This window comes from Marmota flaviventris, chromosome 2 (assembly GCF_047511675.1).
Source record: "Marmota flaviventris isolate mMarFla1 chromosome 2, mMarFla1.hap1, whole genome shotgun sequence".
Taxonomy (NCBI): domain Eukaryota; kingdom Metazoa; phylum Chordata; class Mammalia; order Rodentia; family Sciuridae; genus Marmota; species Marmota flaviventris.
This window is the reverse complement of record NC_092499.1, coordinates 198,582,168-198,600,962: the sequence shown is the minus strand read 5'-3', so window position 1 is coordinate 198,600,962 and position 18,795 is coordinate 198,582,168.

Below are 18,795 nucleotides of genomic sequence, written 5' to 3'. Positions count from 1 at the left end.
ATCTTCACGAGATGAGAAAGATTCCCAGGGTGGTTGTTATGAGGAAGGTATAAATGACATTAACGTCTAAAATGAAATTAACTTCAATTCAGCTTTTAAAATTATCAGTGGTGGTACACCAAATGATACAAATTTCAAAATGATTGGTTTAGTTTTGCTTTGAATTAAAATTGTATTGAAGTTAAAACGTTGTTGACAAATTTAGGTCTTCATAAATCATCTAACATACTTTTAAAATATTTTTTTAGTAGTACATGATATCTTTTAGGACATGGTATCTTTATTTATTCATTTTTATGTGGTGCTGAGGATGGAACCCAGTGCCTCACATGTGCAAGGCAAGTGCTCTGCCCCTGAGCCCCAGCCCCAGCCCTCTAACACATTCTTAATAGTCATCTGGACTTTGTTGTTGTTGTTGTTAAAGCATGAGAGTCTTTACAATTGTTTTTGCACATTAAATCAGTACCCTTCACTATCAGTACCCTACACACACACTGAATTTGGCACTATGAAAATGCTAAATTCTTCTAGTTTTGGGTCTAGTACCATTTGACTCTGGTTTGACAGGTGGGGTGGGTGGTTACTGAGATGCGATCCCTAAAACTGTCTCTGCAGTGTGTTATTCTTGTAACAATAAATATTACTATATTTATATTTAAGCTGATCAATAGAATGTCAACATATAAAGCCAGTTAGAGACATGTTTTTTGTTTTTTAATCTCTAAGTTACATCCGGAAGGTCAATCACATGCCTGGCTTGTTTTGTAATGTAAGTCAGGTAGACACAAACCTACCTCATCACCGACTCTGATGACACACGCTTTTAGGGAGGCCAGAGAGAACCGTCAAGAGCCACTTTTCTCTTTGACTTTCCAAAAGCCAAAGCTAGGCCTCACACCAAATGGCCATTATTGCCTAAACACTATGCCCGACACCAATCCTGGCACAACATCTATATATATATGAAAGTTCTAAAGATTAGTAGAAAAAAAAAATATATATATATATATATATTCATCAAAATATTCATCAAAATCTGAATCTGTTTATCTTGAGGCAGTGGAATGAAAGGAAATTTTAATTTCTGTATTGTCAAAAACCATGGAGTATATTTATGTAATATATGTTAGTCACAAAGGCAGCTTCTAGAAAAATAAGCCATAATATTACTAATAATACGGAGGTGAAGGAAGAAGAAGAGACATTTGAGGCAACGTAACAGACCCTTTCTAACCTCTCCCTAATTATTGATATCTTATTGTTTATTTCCTAAAGTAGTGGCCTTGATGCATTTGTCATTGACCCTTAAATATATTCTATTTTTTTCTGGCATTGCTTTTAAGTTTTTTTAGTTGCTGATCTTTAAGGTCTGGGATATTTCACATCTAACTGTGTGCTTTTGGCTTTTCTTGAAAGGGATCTGGCCCAGTGGACCTGCATTCTGCAACACAGCCACCAGGTGGCGCAGAGACACAGCCACTCCTTTCAGATGTGGCTAAAACCCTCCGGATCCGCCCAGCTTTCAAGGTTACAACCTTAAAAATAGAAGCAAAACTTCTGACAGTACTAATCTCAGGACACTGCCCTGGAAGTACTGGAAAGACAGGAAAGGAGTTTCCGTGTAGCTTCTCGTACATATGCATGGTTTTATAATAAAGGGACTAGCTAAGTAAAAAAATCATTCAAATAGAACCTTTTTTTTTTTTTTAAGAAAACACTAAAATTCTAAAGATTAAAGATAAGAACTGTCCACATCCTGACTTGTTAATAGTAACATTTTGGTGTATATCCATCTGCTCTCTCTTCTAGGATGATAAATCAAGCTAATTAGACAAGAACATAGGAATCAGGATAAATAGACCTTTTCACATCCTCGAGAAAATATGGCACATAAAGTGTTGTGCGGTTTGCCTTTTCAGATTGTCGAGCATTTTGCATGAGTCTGCGTTCACAGATAGATCGTCCTTGCCAAGGTCAAGAACAGTATCAGCAGTTTCTCCCGGCATCTGGCTTTTTCTTTCCTTCTGAGTGTGTAGAAAATTGAATTATGTGCGTACCAAGTCAGCATCCCAGTTTTCCTGGCAAGGCGGACTCTGCCAGTGGGAACAGAGTGTTTTCATTTTCTTTCTTTCTTTCTCCCCTGTCATCTATGCTTTCCTGGTTTCTCAATGTGCACATTTTCCCCCTGGATCTGGCACCGTGAAGCTGCTAAGTTCTTCCAGATTTGGGGCTCCAATGCCATCCTAAATCTCTGGGTTTGACAGGCTGGGTTGGTGGTTACTGAGATATGATCCAGAAAGCTCTCTCCGGGGCTGTCTGTCAATCAGACATCAACTCGGGGGAGGGAGAATTTGGCCGTTGGCAGCTGCCCTGGGTGGTGTCTGCACAGTCCCAGGCACGGCCCAGGCTCCCACTGCATCCCTGATGGCTGAACCCCATCGGGTAGCTCTTGGCAGGAGATGTGAAACTTTTGCCTGGAATCAACTCTTCATTACTCTTTCTACCCACGTCTTCAGATCTGAGCAGTAAACAGGCTTTCTTACTTTGTGGCACCAAAGGTCACGCTAACTTTTCTGATTCTACCATAAATTAATCCTTAAAAGATAATTACAGTGGTGCCCACCTGTTGGCCCCTGAGATTTCCGGCTGCCCAGGTCAACCCTTCTATAACCTCATTCGAAGCCTGTTTCCAGGCAACGCATCAACCAAGAACTGCCAGCTCCCTGCCCTGCCAGCGCCCGTGGTTCTGGGACTCCCCCGGCCCGCTCCTTGGAGGAGCCCAAGTCAGGGGCGGCAGGGCGGCAGGGCAGCAGCCTCCACTCTTCTCTTCCCACCGCCCATTCTCGCCCGCTGGGCGGGACAGTTCGTGACTTGCCTGGGTGCTCTGTTGGGCAGACCCCAAAGTTCTTCTGCTCACCGTGACACAATGATAAGTGACAGTGTGGAGTGAGAATAATAGTGTGTCTTCAGTCACTTCTAGACTGTTCACACTCCCAGCTCCGCCCATGGGTTCCCCCGCCCCTGGGTCCTGAAGGTCATGAGCGGGAAGGACCTCCCTTGGCAGGGGCTGCTACGGTGGCATCACGCCTCTGGGCTTGGGGGGCCAATTCCTTCTTTTCTTAGGTTTTTATGTTGGGGACAGTCCCTCCACCGGGAACCTCAGTGTGCTTCCTGGGACTAAGTGGCGTGTCTCCTCTGACCGGTTCCTCTCCGGTCTGCCCACAGTCCTCTCGCAGGAATCCCAAACGACCTGGGCCAGCAGGTCCAGTGGTTCAGAACCAGTCTCTGGAAGAAATGCCCCCTCTGACGTCACCCAGGAGGTAAGCCATCCTCCTGCGGAGGCTGGGCAGCCGGTCTCCAGCTTCTGGACGTCTCTAGGCCTGGCTGGGGCTCTGCGCCGTGCAGCAGACAGGCGAGCTCTGAGGTGGCTCGGGGCGCCCTGGGCACCTGGCTTTCCTGAGGGGTCGGAATGCCTTGCCCCCCACCGCGGGGCTGGGGGTGCCGGAGGCAGGAGACGTGGAGCCTGCATCAGTTTCTGGAAAGTGGCGGCTCACAAACCTCGGCTTCGCGGGGGACACTGAGCTCAGGCCCTGCAGCCCGTCTGCAGTTCCTGCACAGGCGGAGGGAAGGATGCCCGCCACCCGGGGTTGCCCTCCGCACCCTCCCCGGCCTCGCAGCCCTGGCGGCCGGCCTCTCCCCCCGGGGTCTACTCAAGTGCAGGGAACCCCTAGATTTTCTCCCGTTCTGGCTCTTTGCAGGCTCCCTCCTACAACGCGGGGTCCCCTGGATCTGCAGAGAGGGCGCAGGACACAAGGGGCTCTCCGGGGGTCGGACGCCCACCAGCTCACCCTGCGGCTGAGAGTTCTAGAAGACTCTCCTGGGCCCAGCCCGCCTCCTCCCTGGCCAACCAGAACCCTCCTGCAGCGATTGGCTCCGGCAGGTGTGGCCACAGCGAAGCCATTGGAACTAAGGATCCCGAATGGTTTTTAAAGTCCACTAAGAAGGGGCCGCGGCTGGGGCTCAGTGTGGAGTGCCTGCCTGGCACGTGTGAGGCCCTGGGTTCGAGCCCCAGCCCTGCATACGAATAATCAAAGTTAAAAAAAAGAAAAATCTACCAAGGAACTTGCAGAATTGCTGCAAGACTAGAAGGTGACCCTGGAGCTGGTGTCTGCCGACACTGACCATCGGAGACAAGCTGGTTGAGAAGGAAACCTAGTGGTGAGGGGAATAATGGACCCAGTGCCAGCTGTGTGCTTCTCGAGTGGTATCAGTTGCCCCTTGAAAGGGCGGCACATACAAGCATTGCCGTGTCTGAGAATTTATTCCCAAGGTGCATTTGCGTATGGACCCATATCAGGGCCGTGGCACACGGTTGGGAAGGTTGTGAACTGCCCGATATCAGGAGGTGCCATTCACATCATGGGGGATGGAATGGGAGGGAGATCTTTCCATATATACCTTTGGGTGCCCTGTGTGACTGCCTCCACCGTGGTCACATATGACTTCTTCCAAAGAAAAATGTTATGCCAAAACCGAGACTGTGTGTTTAAATTCCCTTGTCGGTTGCTGGGCACGTGTTGTTACTGAGATTTCAAAATCAAGGTTTGAAAACGCTACGATGTTATTACACCGAAGAGACACACGGGGGCGCGCCGGCCAGCCGTTATAAAAAGGGTTTTTCATTGTAACAGCTCTGGCAGGCTGCGACTTGAGACTGCAGGAGTAATGGGGGGGGAATCTTGGGGATCCCCCCGGGTGACCAGAACGAGGCTTAGCCCCATCTTGGCCCAGTCTGCCAGGCTTCTCAAAGGCACGCCAGGACTCATTTCCCCAGGGCTTCCCTGATGGGATGGGGTGGGCGGCCATTCTCGGTAGGTCCTGACCAGGAGAGAGCTGGGCACAGCTTGTCACGGGGCCCTGGGTTCTTATCAGTGCGTCAGGGACGTCCAGCCCTTTGCAGGGATATTAAGCAGGGTCTGTCTGAGACCAAGAGAAGTCTGGAGGGTTTTTTTTTTTTTTTTTTTAATATTGAGGAACTGCAAAGAAGAAGAAGCAAGAGAAGGAGAGGCCGCCCCCGAGTGGCCCAGGGAAGGCCTTGTCTTGGGCCGGAACTCTGGAGCTCGCCTGACCACACGCCAACGCTCAGGGCAGCCAACAGCGGTGCCCGAGGTGGGGACTCGTTCACAGATGGCTGTGTGTGTGGCTGGCTGGTGGGGCTCCAGGTTAAGGCTCTGGGGCACCTCTGCTGCCCGTCCTGCGGGGCCCCTTGCTGACTTGCTGTAGCGTATTTCAGATATTCAAGCCCACTCGGAGGCCTGAGGCAGGCAGATGGCTTGTCCCGTGGGAAGCCAGCCACCTTCCTGGCTAAGGGACCCCAGCTTTGTTCCCACAGGAGGCAGATGGCAGTGTGCTTAGTGGAGAGACCTCCACCCCCAGCCCCAGGGGCTCAGCTGTGATCGGCCTAAAACTTCCCCTCTTGCCAGTCATTGGTTTAGTGGGCCTATGCCCTGGTTCTGGCCAGCAGGACATAAGTGGAAGTCTTCTGGGAGCTTCTGACAGAGAGTGTTCTGTATGATAAGGAACAGGTCTCCGAAACTTCCATCTGTCCTATTTTTGGACATTGTTGGAATGCCTGGAGCTGCAGCAGCCATCTTATGACCATAAGGGAAAGACCAGCTGCACTATGTCAGACATGAGGATGGTGGTGCCTGTGATTCTCTTGCTTCCTGTTATATGACGTTCATCCTAGAAAACTCAGTTCAACCCTCTTTTAAATGATATGTTACTTGTAGTTAAAAGCACATTTGATGATACAAAGCCCATTTAGAACAGCATGAGGCACGTGCCAAATGTCGCTTTGCATTTCTTCATCTTTATCTTAAAGTCTTACGTAGTAACACCCGCTCCTGCTAAGTGCACACAGTTGTGTACAAGCGCCACAGTCAAGAGGCAGAAGGGTTCACCATCTCCGAGAGCATCTCACGCTCCTCCTTGGCAGTTGGACCCTCCTCCCACGGGGACCGGCAGCACTGCCTGGGGGCCTTGCCTTCTCTAGAGGTCCCATAAAGGAAGCAGGCGGTTTGTGGCCTTCCAAGCTGGCTTCTTAGGTGTAGCGTGGCCCTGTACGGTTTGCCGTTCTCCAGGTGGGGACATGGCCGGCTTCCATTGTGGGTGACCGGGAGCTGGCTGCCGTCCTTGGTGGACCGGCTTCTGCAGGGACGTAGCTTCTCATTCCCTGCGCTCCACACCAGGGTGGGACTCCTCAGGAGCTGCCTGACCATTTCCAGAGCGGCCCGCCAGGCTCCATTCCCGCCAGCAGTGTGGACGCCTGCAGCCCCACAGTCTCCTCCACCAGCACAAAACCTGGCTCACGGTAGGTGCTCAGCAAATGTGCACACAGTAGGAGCTCAGCAAATGTGCACACAGTAGGAGCTCCAAACGATTTACCCAAGAGTCACCAGATAAATAGGGCCTGTCTCGTGGGGTGACCGGAGTGTTTCAGGGGTAAAGGGCTTTGCCCAGGGTCGGCCTCAACCGAGAGGGAGTCGGGGCCTGAGGCCGCTTGAGGACTAGGAAGAGCTTTCTCCCCAGGAACCAGGCTGCGGGAGGCCTCTCTGCTCTCAGGAGGCCCAACCTGCGGGCCTCCCTGGGCCCCTGGTCATCTCCTGGCCCCTGCTGTGGTTTTCTTCCTTCTACCCCAGAGTGGGAGGCCCGCGGCCAAGCCCTGGGCTGCACTTTCCAGCTGTCCCGTCCCCGGGGGGGGGGGGGGACCCAGTGTCCTCACAGCTGAGCTCTCTCCCGCGTGGCCCAGCGGCTTGGCCTCCCCTGCGCAGCCCTGGGCCAAGGCTTTTCACCTCCTTCTTTTCCACCATAGCCTGAGCCCTTGCCATTGTGTGCGAGGTCACTTGGACCCGGCCTCCTGGCTGGGGAGCTGCAACGGTGGCCAAGCCCAGCAGCCAGGGTGACAGGCCTGGAGGCTCCCCCCTCCGCAGCCTGGGGCCCCTGCAGGCGGGGGCTGGGGACATTCCGGGCCAGGAGTGTGCGTTGACCTCTGTGAGGGCCCAGCAGGCTGGGGTGAGGGGCGGGGGCTGAGCCCTGCGCTGGCTGGTACACAGCGGCCTCCTGGGCTCCTCGGGCTCTCTGCGCTCCTTGGAGGACACAGAGGCGGCAGCGAGGGTGCGGGCGGCATCTAGGGGAAGCCAAGACTGCACAGGCTCTCGGCCAGGACGATCTGTCCCCAGGGCACGCTGCAAGGTCTGGAGCCCTTTGGGTTGTCGTGGTCAGGGGTGGTACTGGCCACTAGCGGGTGGAGGACGCGGACGCTGTCAGCCCACGGGGACCAGAGTGTCAGCAGTGCCCAGGGTGAGAAAAGCTGATGAATGGCTCTCCCATTGTGATGGACGAGGAAACTGAGGTCCAGGACAGTTAAGCAACATGTCCAAGGACACACAGGAGGGGCAAGGGTTGGCATTTCAGCCCAAATGCTCAGCCCTGATGTCCGGGTGCCTCCCACCTCAGAGCTCGGGGGGGCGGGGGCGGGGAGTGAGGAGGGAAGGCCCCAGGGGAGGGGGGGTGGGGGGTTGGGGGTGTGGGGGGGGCTGGAGGCTGGGAGCTGTAGGGACCCTCCAGAGGAGGAGGGAACTGGGGGGGATGTGGAAATATTCACTTCTGGTCCAGGGAGACCCTGTTCTAAAGGTTGATGGGGCACCTTCCCCAGCGACTCTCCTCTGTGACCTGCCCCAAGGCGCTGCCAGGGCTGAGCCTGGGCGCTGCGCTGCAGTACCAAGGTCGAGCAGCAGAGGGCGCAGGGTCCCTTTCCAGTCACCAAGGATTGGAAAAAGCAGAACAAAGACATGGCATTGCCACAGCCCACCCCCGGGACAGCCAGACAGGGCAATGGTGGGACCTTCCTGCACTCGAGGTCACCACCCAGATGTTCACACGGATCCCCCTCCAGTGCTCCCCCTGCCTGACACAGTCACACCAGGGGACAGCTCTGGGTGGGGACACATGCAGTCCACCCGTGTGTCAGGCCCCTCTGGCTCCAGGCTGCAGGAGGTTGCAGCCAGCGGGGGGGTGGAGGTCCCGTCCTGCTGGGGGAGGCCACACCAAGGTCAGATCAGAGCCCCAGCTGCGCCCCGGGGACGCACAGGTGAGGTGAGGGGACACTCTGATCCCAGAAGGGCTTCTCGGAGGAGGGGACATTGGAGCTTGGAGGGACGGTTTCAAGGAGTCAGGTGACACGTGAGCAGCTGGAACGTGGGGAGTGGGGGAACGGGAGGGAAGGAGGGGTCTCAGGTGTCCACTGGCCTCTCTCCCTGGGACCTCGGGCAGATGGTGGTCCTGGACCCTGAGAGAGGGACGAGTGACCCTGAGGCCCGCTGCTCCCGCCCCGTCCCCTCCTGAGCCCGGGCCAGCAGCCTGGGCAGAAGGAGCTGCCCCTCTGCTGCCTTAGTCACGGGGAGCCTCCAGGGTTGCAGAAGGGGAGACTCGATTCCATCCGACACAATGGGAGCCCCTGCATTTCACTCTGAAAATCATGACCCGTGTGCTCTTTGTGATTGAGAAATAATGAGTCACCGTGGGAATGTTTCTAGACATAGACAAGCTCAAGGAAGGGCACCCGGGTGCCCAGGACCCTCAGGACCCCCCACCCCTTCTCTTCTGACCCGTCTTCATGGCGTGTGTGCCTGTGTCTGCGCAGCCTTCGCTCAGCCGAGGTTTTGTGAGCACCTACTACACGGTGGGGTGGGAACGTGGGTGTGGGTCTACGCGGGCTTGGGTTTTCCCTGGTGTTCAGCAGTGTCCCTGAGGGGCGCCGTTTCGGCCTGACTGTTTGGAGGGAGCAGGCCTGACCCCAATGGGAGGATTTTGAAGCAAACCCCAGACACCTGCCAACACGTGTGGACGTCCTGCAGACATCGCCACAGCCAGAACCCCAAGAGAACCAGTTTACGCCTTCCTCCCAGGACGGGCTCCGGAGGGTCGGGGCGGGAGCAGCGGGCCTCAGGGTCACTCGTCCCTCTCTCAGGGTCCAGGACCACCATCTGCCCGAGGTCCCAGGGAGAGAGGCCCTGGACACCCGAGGCCCCCTTTCCTTCCCCCAATGCCGGAGGGTCTTTCTCCAAACTAGGCCCCCCTCCCCACTGCGCCCTTCCCCCGGCCAGGTGCGTTACTGCTGCTCAGGTGTCACCGACTCCTTGACGTCGTCCCTCCAAACTCAATACCACTGTTTACTTCACACATGACCAGTCGTTCCTTACTGTCCCCAACCGAGGACACGGGGACGGGAGATAGTCCCTCGGCTTCCTGAGCCTCCGCCCTGCCGGGTGGGGTCTGGGCCGAGCGCTCACGCCCTCTGCCAGGTGGGACCCTTTGTTTGTTTCCTGGGTGACTGTCCCCCACCAGGTGCCAAGAACGTGAACCTGAAGGGGAGCGAGGCCGGACTGCACCGTGCCATCCCCGACTCCAGAAAGGTGTCCGGCGCGTAGTAGGTGCTCCGTGGTTGTGAGCAGACAGAGCAAAAGGAGAGCCAGCAGCTGCCGCCCGCGTTGGACGCGGTTCTGGGCCCACAGTCAGCTGCTGTCACCGACAGGCGGAACAGCCCGGTCCTGGCAGCTCTGCCCACTGGGGTCCTCGCGGGGCTCAGGAAATGCTCCGCCCCAAGGACTCAGGGCCAAGCCAGCACAGAACTTGCCTAACACCCAGAGGGTCCAGGCCGGGCACCCTGGGGCCAAGCCTGCAGTGCGTAACGGGTGGCGTCCATGGAGCTCTGTCCTGGACTGGTCGCCTGAGCCGTGGAATGTTCTGTTCTGCACCGTCCTCTTCCTCTGTTCTGTGGCCTCTCCCCTGCGCTCCTGAGCCCTTGAAATGCAGCCAGGGCCCCTGAGCAGCGGAAGCACCAAGACAGCATTAAGTTCAGTTTAGTTGAAACTGAAATTGAGACGACCGCCATGTGGGCTTCTGCTACTGTATTAACCAGCTCAGCCGGGAATTCCCTGACCGTTGTTTTTCGATGCTGGAGGTCACACCCAGGGATTAGGTGAGCGCCCTACCTCCCACTTCACCCCCAGACCTGGAGCGAGCATTAACCACAGCCTTGAACCCTGAGAAGGGAAAGCAGAGGGAGGAAGCCTTCCAGGCAGAAGCAACTGCAAGTGCAAAGGTCCTGGGGTGAGTGGGGAACCCAATAAAGACTAGTGTGGAAACTAGGGGAAGTCACCAGGGGCAGAGCTTCCTGCCGTGCGGTCACAAGAAGAATGGGGCTTCTGTCCTCCTGCCAGATCTACCCCTTCCTTCCTCGAGATGCCGGCAATTACTGCATTAAGCTCAGAAGGAGCCAGAGAAGCAAGTTGAAATAAAACCCTTTGTATGTGCTCTCTGCTTGGGGATCCAATTAGGTATTGATATTCTCATTTAAAAAATAATAATATCCATTAGATTGAGGCCAGAATGCCCTGTGAAGCCTAGTGTGGTTTGCCAATTGATTCACAGAATGAAATCTTATCTAAAATCTTTTTATTTGATGCTATTAAGGACACAGGAGAGAGGGGCACGGGACCCAGGGCTGCGGTGGAGGGAGGGTGCTGGGACTTCCCACTCCTGCTGCACTGCCCGTAACTGGGCCGCATCCTTCCCTCCAGGTGCTTAATGGACGGCCTCTCCTTGTTCGCACCTTGGACTGTATTGGCCATTCCTTCCTGGGGCTCCCATGGCCCAGGGGGTCAGCAGGGCCAAGGCGCAGGGCCGAGTGCGCCTCTGCCACCACAGACCACAGACCACACCACGGCTCGCCCAGAGGTGGTCCAGGAAGAATGGCCTGGAGGGGACATTCAGGTGTGGCAGGAAGCCAGCCATGTGCAGATGGGGACTGAGCACAGGGAGGAAACCGGCCAGAGCAAAAGGGATCCCTCCCCAAACCCTTTTCTTTTTGTTTAAAGATAAGAAGGGGCTTTTAGCCAGGTGCGGCGGTGCACACCTGTGATCCCAGTGCTGGGGAGGCTGAGGCAGGAGGATCACGACGAATTCAAAGCCAGCCTCAGCAACTGTGAGGTGCTAAGCAACTCAGGGAGACCGTGTCTCTAAATAAAATACAAAATAGGGCTGGGGGTGTGGCTCAGTGGCCGAGTGCCCCTAAGCCTTTAAGAACCCTATAAGGGACAGCTTGTTATCTTATATTTACAGAAGTGGAAACTGAGGCTCAGAGAGGCTGAGTGATTCACCCAGCATGGCACAGCCAGTGAGCAGCACAGCCAGGCAGCATTCAAACTACAAAATCAGATCAGAGCTGATTTCTATTTCTGTATTACCCATAAAAACAGAATCTAGGTCCAAAGGATCCAAGGTTGTAGCCAGGAAGACACAACACATGTCTGCAGGACAGAATGGGCTGCACCCCAGAGTCGATGATGCGGAAATCCCCGCAGGTGAGGTTGGCACAGAGGCCCACCTGTTGGGTCATGGGTAAGCTGGGTGGCTATAGTCATTGCTGGGTGTGACCAGGGCCCTGGGGTCTTGTGCCAACGTCTTCCCTCCCCTCCTCTCCTTTCCCCACCTGCTGGCCTCACCTGGGTGGCCTCACCTGTTGGAGACTCACCTGCACAGGCTCCACCTACAGGCTCCCGTGGGTAGGTGGGCTCTGGCGGTGTTCGCGGGTGGCGAGCTTTCGAGGGACAGGAGGGAGCTGTGATGTCGGGGACCTTGCCCTGCAGTCACTGTGCTGATGGCCACCCTCTCTGGGGTCACGGCTCTGTGAGGTGGCCATCTCCACACGACTCAGGCCTTGGGGTGACCGCTGAGCGCCTCAGTCAGGGACCCTCCTGGCTGCTCCCGCCCTGTCTCGTCTGTGTGGGAACTCCCTTCCGGGACCCTGTGTCCCACTTCTCCCCTGGGGAGGTCCCGACTCCTCCAGCCTCCAGCCAGTCCCGGGTCTCCTCTCCTGGCTCGAGGCTGGCGCTGCAGGCTGATGGCCCTGGCGGGCTGAGCTCACCCCCGCCGTCCTGGGTGGCCCGCGCAGAGCTCCGACATCCTTCAATTTGGGTTCGACCTTTCCCTGTTGGAGAGTTGGTGCAGCTGCAGGTTTGGGGGCTTCTCTGGGTGACAAAGGGAACCCGGGGACATCCAGCTGTGCAGGCCCGTCTTCCTGTCCCCTGCCAGCTCTTGGCCGCCACAGAGGAGCTGCAGCCCCTGCTGCCTTTCACAGCCCACCCACGCTCAGGTGCCAGTCCCGTGAGGCCACCTTTCTTGTGCGGTGACCTGCTTGGGCCTCTGTATTTTTGAGCTGCTCTCAGGTCCTCCAGACTCAGCCTCGCCTGCCTCCACCCAGGGCTCCCTGTGAGACTCACCGGACCACGGTGGCTGCTCTGGGCTGGGGGACAGTCAGTACTCAGGAAATGGAGGACCTGGTGGCCATGAGCCTGGCGGCGGGGCTGAGTGAGTGGGGAGACCGGGCTGTGACCGTGGGTGGCGTCAGTGGGAACAGCAGCCTCAGGAATTAGCCGAGCGACCACGAGAGCCCCGGGAGCCCCCTCTTGCTGGGAGTCATTAGCCAAGTAGGTATGACAATTTCCTTGCCAGCGTACCCCATGTTGCTGACATGTTGCAGCGACATTGAATGTAGGTGACCTTGCTCAAGGACCAGGGCGGATTAGGGTGTTCCCGGTTTAAGATAATCGGGTTTAGGGTGTTCCAGTTTAGGGCGTTCCAGGTTTAAGATTATTCCTGCTGGGAATAGGGCATATCCTGCTGCCTGAGTTCCCCTTGAGTTCTCACGGGATTCAGACAGTATTTTTTGGGAGATAGAAGCCCAGTGAAGTGGATTTGGGCAGAGAACGTGGATTTCCCCAGAACGTGATTGTAGACGGCTGGTGTGAGTTCGGGAATAAAGAGTTGCTGTTTGAATCTACAAGCTGTGTGGTGGCTCGTGATTGTGTGCCCAGCCAGACTGCGGCACCCTCTGGGTGTTGAGTCCAGACAGAACCAAGGAGCTGGAAGGCTCTGGATGCAATGGCCCCTTTGCCTCCTCCCTGGGCCCCAGCAGAGCTCTCAGGAGGGCAAGCCCTTGACCGTCTGGGGCGGGGATGCTGTCCACTTCCTCCCAGCTCCCTCTGGCCGAGTGCGTGATGTGGCCTGGAGAAGCCCTCCACGGTCCAGGGGCCAGGAAGACCTCTGGGAGGAAGTTTCCCACAAACACAAACTGCCCCAGAGGGCGAGGCAGGGACGAGGGCTGGCCTCGTGGAGCTGGTCCCAGGGGCCCTGGGTGGCACGTCCACTTGAAAAGACCAGAGGAAGCACCGGGGGTCACTCCAGCCTCAGCGTCGACAGGACGGAGTTTTTTCGTTTTCAGCCACATGAGCTCTGGGAATGTGGCAGACTGAGACCCGGCCTGTCCCTGAGACCTCCGAGCATTGGCCACTTAACAAACATTTTGGAGCTGACCTTGCTTCTCCGTGAAATGGTGATAGTCACAGCAGCTAAGTCCTTGCCTGTGGCCAGCAGCTGCCTTGGGGTCCATAGAGGCAAAGCCTCTCGGACTCCCCACCACCCCGCTGAGTCAAAGCTCTGCTTCCACGGGCTCCCCGGGGGCTTCGCGAGTCTGTTACAGCCTGAGACGCGCAGATGCGACTCCCCCAGGGCTTTGTGAGGACGGTGTGGAATCCGTCAACTCAGCTCCTCTTTACTGAGCACCTACTTTGTGCCAGGCTCCGCTGCAGGTGCTGGAAAGCAGCGCCGAACCTGGTGGCTGAAGCCTGGCTGCTTAGAACTTACTCCCAGGGAGAAGCCACGTGGAATGTGGGCGAGGTCAGGCTGTGGTGAGGACTGGGACGGTGCACAGAATGACAACAGGGTGACGTCGGAGCAATGGCCCAGTGGAGACAAGGCCAGGCCTGAAGTCTGAGGGGTCCAGGTGGGTGTGGCTAGAATAAGGTGAGGAGGGGGACGTGCTGGATGGAGGTCACAGCAGCGAGGGAGGGGGGCGCTTCACAATGTCACCAAGGACACTGGCTTCTTCCCAGGAGCAGAGGCCTAGGGGAGGGGCCGAAAGGCACAGCCAGCACGCAGTGAGCATCAGCCGAGGGGGCCACCGTGTCGCCACCGTTGCTACTCCTTGAAGCTCCTGGGGACAGGTTAGACCACCCGGAGGCCTCGGCTTGGATGCCCTTCTCCAGCTCCTGACGGCAGCCCAGGAGCCCATGGGTGGGGCTGAGGTGGGGAGCTGGCCGGTCCAGCTCACAGTCATATCTCCAAGCTAGCATCATAGTTGGCACCTAGTAGGTGCTCAATAAATACCCGTCAGTTAAAGGCATGACTATACACAAAGACTCGGGGTGTGAGTGGGCAGGCGCGCTCAGGCAGGGTGGGGATGTGGCCGGGAGGAGTGGCAGGCGCATTGTTAGAAGCACATACCTGAGCTCGGTCCATTCAAGGTGTCCTCTGGAGCCTGACGCCCAGGAGCCAACAGGCGGGGGCCCCCACCATCCCTGGTCACAGAGCTGGGTGAGGTGACCTGGGGCTACCAGGATTCTGGGCCAAGAAGTCCGGGTCCTTTGTGTTGATCCTGGCACGGATCCCGCCCTCCTCTGCCAGTCCCAGGGCCCTGCGTGCTCAGGCCAGGTGGCTCCTCAGTGCTGGCGCCCAGAGACGGAGCCCCCGCCCTGCTGGCAGGAGGACAGCTCCCCCAGGAGCCACGGGGACGCTCAGGGGAAGTGAGGTGCTCAGGGCAGCCAGCACCCAGGGCCAGACCAGGCTTCCCAACCAGGGGAACTTGTGCCCCCGGGGACACTGGGCAATGTCTGGGGACATTTTGGGTTGTCACCACTGGGTGGGAGGTGCTACTGGTTCTATTGGATGAAGACCAGGGTTCATTCCAAACGTCCTCCAATGCGCAGGACATTCCTCGGCATCAGAGAACTGTCTGTTCCAACAGTCAATGGTCATTGTCCCTAAGAAGCTTTTCTAGATACTTTTTAAATGTCCCCCACCCCATGAAATTTGGGTGCCAGAACATGCCCTTCTGACGTGTCCGCTGTGTGCTGTGGGAACCTGTGTCTTACACGTAGTTTTAAGCGTCCACCCAGGAATGGGAGGACTAATAAAATGTTCTGTATACATGTCACGGGACATCGTCGGCCTTAAAAAAAAAGAAAGAAATTCACAGATCCTCGTTCTGCTCTGTGTCTGTCCAGTGAGCCAGCACAGAAGGACAAACGCTGTGATCTCCCCTCCTATGACTTCTCTAGAGGAGCCACAGTCATAGGGACAGAAGGTAGGGTGGCGGTCACCAGGGCCTGAGGCCTGGGGGAGTGGGACCTAGTGTTGAATGAGGACAGAATGGCGGATTTGCAGGATGAGCCATTTCTCGGAGGGACGGGCGATGTCTGCAGAATACAGTGACCCCACTCAACAACACCGGACTGATGCTTAAAAATGGTGAAGAAGATAAATTGTCTGTTATTTTACCACAATTTAAAATAAAGAGTCGGATTTTCCAGCCCCCAGCACCACTTCTTGCTTCCGTGGGGGCAGCTCCGGCCCTGCTGGGCACCCACGGCCAGAGAGGCTTGCAGGGGCATCTGTGGGTGCACAGTCCCAGCGGCGCAGAAGGGACAGGAGCTGCAGGCAGCCCCGGGCTCCTCCCTGGGGCGAGGGAAAGTTCTCAGGAGGATCGGGCGCACCCGGCATGTCAGGGAGAGGTGCCGCTGGTGGACGGCCTGTCTCCCTCAGGGAGAACCTGCAACAGGTGCTCCAAACTCACCGGGGCAAGTTTTCAGAAAACCCATAAACAGCATCCTCAAGTGCTCAGCTGACACTCAGTGGAGACGCCAGCGACTTCCATGACCCCCTTCACGTGCGAACAAGGTTCGCCCGCAGGATAAACTGTGGCTTTGCCTTTGTTCCTTGGAACAATCTAGAGAAAGGAATCTTCACGTGAGAACTAAACAGCACATAGATGGCTAGCTGTCCCCAACACTTTTGAGATGCCAGATGCACACAGAGGCACAGTGTGGGACAGTTCCAAACAATGCCCCCGAGTGCACACAGCTACTCAGGGGTCTTGAGAACACAACAGAACTGGAGCCTCAGTTTGACAGAAGTCACAGACAGACGCACACAAAGCACTTGTTTGCATTTTGCAAAACACACATTGTGACACAAGGCTTTGCTCGAACGTGCCAGCGGGAGGAGGGGAGGGGGCGATGGAGATTAGGGGGATGAAATACACTTATGGATGAGAGCAGGTGGCATCGCTAAGGACCACCCCGTGAGGAGCCCCGTGCTCCTGGGGTGAACACAAATAAGCACAAAGAGGACAGGACGGTCCATCATGCCACTGCGTCCTTTTAAAATGCACACACAGAAAACAGAGCTGGCGTATTTTATGCAGGATCATAAGCGGCTTAGAGAAACCCCATCTGAGCGGCGGACAGTGGTGGGAGGGAGGATGCAGAGAAACAGAATCAGCACAAACACAGACCAGCCGAGGAGGGGCTTCTCTGGTCAGTATTAGAATGGGTCACTGAGCAGGGCACTAACTCTGCCTTCATCGTCCAAGGTCCAGAAAGCCCCAGCTAGCCGTAAAGCGTCAGCCCGACACCCCTGCCTTAGCTCAGACCTCAGTGACAACCAGCTGACACCCACCGAGGTGGCTGAGCCCAGCCGGGGCCACTTTCTTGTTCTGAAGCCACGGGGTGTGGAGACCCTGAGGCTGAGAGCCGGGGGCTGGACGCCGGCTCAGACTCGGAGGGCTCCGGCTCTGGGGCTCCTCTGTTCCTTTCTGGATGGTGTTCTCCTTCTCCTCCTTCTTCAGGCCCCTTTCTCTGCCTCTACACAGGGAGTAGTGACTTCCCTTCTGCGCAGCCTCCATCTACCAGCACCTGGAAGGGTCAGTTGGAGCTTCTCAGGTGGCTTGGGGACATGTCTGCATTTTCTTTTAATGAGAAAAAAGAATGAAGCTCAGAAAACAGTGTAAACTAGAATCTCATTTTTAGTGAGGCTCGGTGGTGCCTTCCTGTGACCCCAGTAACTCAGGAGGCTGAGGCAGGAGGACTGCAAGTCCAAGACTCTCTCAAAAATAAAAAATAGGAAAGGACTGGGGATGTGGCTCAGGGGTGGAGTGTCCCTCGGTTCAATTCCCAGAACTGCAAGAAAAAAAAAAGAAAAGAAAAAAAGAATCCCTTTTTTCAAAACCAAGAATGATTTAAAAATCCCAATCCATTTTATGTTTATTGTCATACAACACAGATAGAGATGTCAGTGTAAACAAAAATATTTTTGAAAGGGTTGCTAACATGGGTCTCTAGCACCAGGTCACAGGGATGAGGTGGATAAAAGAGGGGAAAAATAGGAACAGGGGGACCAAACATACCATCATTTACATCCTTTATATAAAATTATGAATTAAAAATTAAGCAAAAGGAGAAAAAGAGGGAGAGAATGAATGGCAGAGAGATGAGAAAGGGCCACAGGATCAAGATTCAAATCTGGATGCTATAGTCGGATTCCCAGGGAAGGAATTTGATTGGTCCACTTTGGACCAATCAGGTGGGATCAGGAAGTAGGTACCAGGACACAGGGTGCCTGGTCCTGCTCTATCTGTGCCGCTGGGGCGCGGGGAGGAGGGGAAAGTCTAGAAACCCGGAGTCTGGGATCACGAGTCACACAAAACAATAGTTTTCTGCAAACTTTTTAATCCAGAATTTCTCAGAACTTCAAGAGGACGATTAGCATGAGAAGGGGGTCATGAACCGAGTAAGATCTGGGCAAGGGGGGGCCTTAGGAATGACTCAGGTGACTGAGATGGGACAGGATATTCTAGATTCTGTGACAAGGCAGAGCATGGGACCATCAGGGGTTTGTAAGCAATCCTGGGTGGCTGGGATGAGAGAGGAGACTGGAAACCTGGGCAGATCACCAAGGACCTTGGGCATCCCTGGTGACTGAGGGGGTCCCTGAGTTGATGGGCAGATTGCATATGACCTCATAACCCCCACAGGGTTTGGAGGCTATTGGAGGGTTGAGCACAGGTGGGACATGGTCTGGCCAGTTCTGACAGGACTCTGACAGGCAGACCGAGAAGAGAGTGTCAGGGGCAAGACGGAACCCAGGAGACCGTGGGGAGGTGACTCCAGTAGCCGGGCCCCGGTGGCAATAGGGCAGAAGGCCAGATGCGTCTTGAGACTGCAGCCCACATGATCTTGGAGCGTCACTGTCGGTTTGAGAGGGAAAAGAAGGTCCAGAAGCAGGTGGCAGGGACGTCTGACTCCGGAACCCAGCCCGGTCATGAAAGAGCTCCAAGTGTGCCCTCCTCTCTGGGGAGTTTCCACGATGAGAATTTCAGCTTGTCACCCCCGAAATACAGTGAAGTCATTAGCCCCCCGTCTTAATCACATCTCTCCCAGCCTATTAAGCAATTTGGGGCTGTTGCTAGAGAAGATTTTGTTATTTCCCCAAATCTCTGGCTGCTTCATTTAGACCTGGTGTTTAGGCGGAATGCAATTAACACATTCCAAACCTGGTTTCCCCTGAAATCCAATCAATTGTAACTCGTTTTCAAACCACGCTGCTTTCTTTAATTGTGAGCCATGGCCTCTGCAGAATAGCGATTTAAGTCAATTATTGCATTGCTTGTATGAAAATTGTGCTATTTGTGTTGGCAGCTCCCCACATTACTGATGAGCTTCCTCGAGCTAATGGAATAATGAAAACACAAAACAGATTTACTGTTCTTAATAAGAGAAAGAGATAATGAAGGCAAATTAAAATGGAAACTCAGATCTGCGTGGAGATCAGGTAATG